Source organism: Larus michahellis, unplaced genomic scaffold (genome assembly GCF_964199755.1).
Source record: "Larus michahellis unplaced genomic scaffold, bLarMic1.1 SCAFFOLD_117, whole genome shotgun sequence".
Taxonomy (NCBI): Eukaryota; Metazoa; Chordata; class Aves; order Charadriiformes; family Laridae; genus Larus; species Larus michahellis.
In genome coordinates this window covers 89,843-94,031 of record NW_027436403.1, presented here as the reverse complement: position 1 = coordinate 94,031, position 4,189 = coordinate 89,843, and the positions used below count along the sequence as shown (strand labels likewise).

General features: G+C 53.4%; 1 pseudogene; it reads left to right on the top strand.

Annotated features, from left to right (window-relative positions):
- The first annotated feature begins 498 nt into the window (after positions 1–498).
- Positions 499–1,449, top strand: LOC141737389 (olfactory receptor 14J1-like; annotated as a pseudogene).
- The last annotated feature ends 2,740 nt before the right edge of the window (positions 1,450–4,189 follow it).

The following is a 4,189-nucleotide window of genomic DNA, read 5'->3' as shown; positions in this document are numbered from 1 at the left end:
CACCGGGCTGCATCCCTCTCTGCTCGGCTGCACAGGGAAAGAGAAACCAGATGGGAGAAACCGACTTTGAAAATGGACACTTTAACACCCACAAAAGGCCATTTTCATCTTCAAGTACATTGTCAGGGAGACCATTGTCCAAGAAAGAGAGGTGTAAGGACAGGACAGCTGGGTGGTGCCCAGCAGGTCACTGGTGTGCAGAGCAGCTCTCCTGACTCTGCACTGGGGCACAGAGAGCCCTTTTGTCCCTCAGGGCTCAGCAGTGTTCAGGCTAAAGGCAATGGGAAAGAGAAGGACTTCTGCCCCTGCAAAGAAAGTGCCCTCAGCAGCACAAACTTGATCTCACAAAAAGGAGCTGAATGAAATTATTCCAAAGGAAGAGAAGTCCTTTTGCGGAGATCTTTTTGGAAACAGAATGAGATGGGGTCAAAGAAGTCTGCCTTAACTTGCCAAGGTCTTTCCCTCTTTCAACAGTCCCCCATGCCCAAAGCGGAACAAATGTCCAACGGCAGCTCCATCAGCCAGTTCCTCCTCCTGGCATTCGCAGACACACGAGAGCTGCAGCTCTTGCACTTTGGGCTCTTCCTGGGCATCTACCTGGCTGCCCTCCTGGCCAACGGCCTCATCATCACCACCATCGCCTGTGACCACCGCCTCCACACCCCCATGTACTTCTTCCTCCTCAACCTCGCCTTCCTCGACCTTGGCTACATCTCCATCACTGTCCCCAAAGCCATGGTCAATTCCCTGTGGGACAACAGGGCCATCTCCTACACAGGATGAGCTGCCCAGCTTTTTCTGTTTGTCTTCTTCCTTGCCGCAGACTGTGCCCTTCTCACTGTCATGTCCTATGACCGCTACGTTGCCATCTGCAAACCCCTGCACTACGGGACCCTGATGGGCAGCAGAGCTTGTGTCCACATGGCAGCAGCTGCCTGGGGCAGTGGGTTTCTCTATGCTCTGCTGCACACGGCCAGTACACTTTCCCTACCCCTCTGCCAGGGCAATGCTGTCGACCAGTTCTTCTGTGAGATCCCCCAGATCCTCAAGCTCTCCTGCTCACACTCCTACCTGAGGGAACTTGGCCTTCTTATATTAAGTGCTTTGTTAGTTTTTGGATGTTTTATTTTCATCGTGCTGTCCTATGTGCAGATCTTCAGGGCCGTGCTGAGGATCCCCTCTGAGCAGGGACGGCACAAAACCTTTTCCACGTGCCTCCCTCACCTGGCCGTGGTCTCCCTGCTTCTCAGCACTGCAGCATTTGCCTACCTGAAACCCCGCTCCGTCTCTTCCCCAGTCCTAGATCTGTTGGTGGCAGTTCTGTACTCAGTGGTGCCTCCAGCAGTGAACCCCCTCATCTACAGCATGAGGAACCAGGAGCTCAAGGACGCCCTGTGGAAATTGATGACCAGAAGCCGTAAACTGTCCTGTTTTGGAAATCACTCCTAATGTCCCTCGTTACAGGGCAACCCCATCTTCTGTAATTTTTCTTGGGTTTTGTTTGAGTTTGTGATTGTGTCATTGTTTTTCTTTGTATAATGCTGTCCACAAAGAATTCTCATCATTTTTGCACTTGCTAATTATGCATCTGTCTTAATTTGTGAATCCCACAGACATTGTAAAAGAGGACCTGTGCTCTCTGTGTATTTAAGCAAAATAAAGAACCTTCTAGTGACTTGTTTGCCCAAGATCTTCCCTCTGGAACTCACTCTGGAGCTGCAGGGCTATGCCTGTGAGCAGAGGTGGAGGGGAAAGTGTCTCAGCACAGCAGCACTGTCAGGGAGCACCAGCCGCCTTCTTTTCAGGCTTATTCTCTGTTTCCACACTCTCCTGCTGAGCGCTGGCGCTGCTGTAAGGACCGAGTGCTCTGGCAGCTCATACTCCTGCTGTGTGCTGTCCCCTCAGGCAGGGACAGGCACCGGGTGCTTCTCTGGCAGAGCTGGCCTCCCCAACAGCTCCTCCATCACACCATGGCATTGCCTCAGGGCAGTGCCTGAAGGCTCAGGCCTTCTTCCAAAGTTGCTGTCAAGAAAATGCCCAGGAAAGTGCCCTGCAAGGGAAAACACCCGTGTGCAGCTTAACTGTGTGAGTGTGCAGGCTGGGGACAAGCGGCAGCTTCCTCACTCAGCCAGGGCTCCTGGGAAAGACATGAAGGGCCGGCAGAGCAGGTTCTTCTCTGTCCCTGTGTGTGCTGGACACCAGGGGTAAGATGCCCCAGGGCAATCCTCACACACCTCTCCAGTAACAACCACCATTTCTAGCACTGGCCTCTCGTCCCAGCTTGGGGAGGTTGGTTGTCCCTCCAAAGAAGTTCATGTTTGTATTGTAGGAATGAGATGTAAGCATGCACATCATGTGCGTGTGGGGAGATGAACCTGAGAGAGCACAGACACCATCAGCTATTCCTGGGGGTTCCTTGAAGGCCTGTGGGACAGACACATCTGGAGGTCACTTCATTTGGAGAGTAACGTCCCCAGGGAAACCCCCTGAATGCAGCACTGGGATGGGCTTCCTTGACCCCAGGTCCCTGTGTCCGTTCCTCACGCCGTGGGGCATCTCAGAGAGGTGCCGAGCAGGGAGACACAGCGCGGGGCTGAGGGGCTGCCAGCCTCTGGGAGTGGCAACAGGAGGCCAGGGAGTCTCCTGCAGGGCCTCTGCCCGTGCCAGGGAAGGACTCGTGTCTCTGAACAGCCCTGCCAGAGCTCTGACAGTGCTGGGTGTGCCTCCAGGAACAGCCTGTGTGCTACCTCACCCTCCCCTCTCTTCATGGCCTGTCCCTTTGATTACACGGTGTGACAGAAGCACCTCTGTGGGGCATCTCCCCTGTGCAGTCAGAAAGGGTTCTGCAGGCGTGAGCGGCATTGCCCTCCAGAAGATGGCATTTCTCACCTCTCACAAAGCACAGAGCACGTCTAGGCAGTAGGAATGCAGCCAGAGGCACACACCCCTCCACGTTTCACCTCTCTCAATGTCGATCACAATATTTTTTAAGCACCAGACAGAGAAACAAATGGTCTCACTCAGAGTTGTCCTCCCATCTCTTCCTCCTCTCTTCCTCACGACCTGCCCCGTGACTGTGGTTGGGAGCACCCTCCTCATCATGGGGATGCTCCTGGAAAACTGTGAAACCTGCTCCAGCGGCACCACCCTGACTGTCCCCTGACTGGGGACAGCACAATCTCTGCTCGCAGCAATATTTGTGCTACTTCCCGCACCTTCGGCACGTACGGAGTGTTTCCTGCTGGTGGCCACATCCTACGATGAGTACTGGGCTGTATGCCACCCCCTGCTCTCGGCAAGGCTCAGGAAATGGAAGGGCTGTCTCCAGAAGAAGGCTGCACCTTGGCTAGGGGGATTTCTGTCATCTACAGGTGTCATTTTGTTCTTTTTCCAGATACATTTTGTGTCCCTGATGTACCGGACCACTTCTTCTGTTGTTTTGCCCCAATGCTGGAACGCCCCTGCAGTGAAAGCATGACACTCATGGCATTTGAATACATAGAATCATAGAATCATAGAATCATAGAATTGTTGAGGTTGGAAGGGACCTTTAAGATCATCGAGTCCAACCTTTAGCCTACCCTGACAAGAGCCACTTCTAAACCATGTCCCTAAGTAACACCTCTACCCTTTTTTTAAATACCTCCAGGGGTGGTGAATCCACCACCTCCCTGGGCAGCCTATTCCAATGTTTAATAACCCTTTCAGTGAAAAAATGTCTCCTAATATCTAATCTAAACCTCCCCTGACGTAACTTGAACCCGTTTCCCCTCGTCCTATCACTTGTCACCAGGGAGAAGAGGTCAGCCCCCATCTCTCTACAACCTCCTTTCAGGTAGTTGTAGAGGGTGAGAAGGTCTCCCCTCAGCCTCCTCTTCTCCAAGCTAAACAGCCCCAGCTCCCTCAGTCGTTCTTCATAAGGTTTGTCCTCCAGGCCCCTCACCAGCTTTGTAGCCCTTCTCTGGACACGCTCCAACACCTCAATGTCCCTCTTGTAGCGAGGGGCCCAAAACTGAAGGCAGTACTCGAGATGGGGCCTCACCAGTGCCCAGTACAGGGGGATGATCACTTCCCTAGTCCTGCTCACCACACTATTCCTGATACAGGCCAGGATGCTGTTGGCCTTCTTGGCCACCTGGGCACACTGCTGGCTCATATTCAGCCGGCTGTCCACCAACACCCCCAGGTC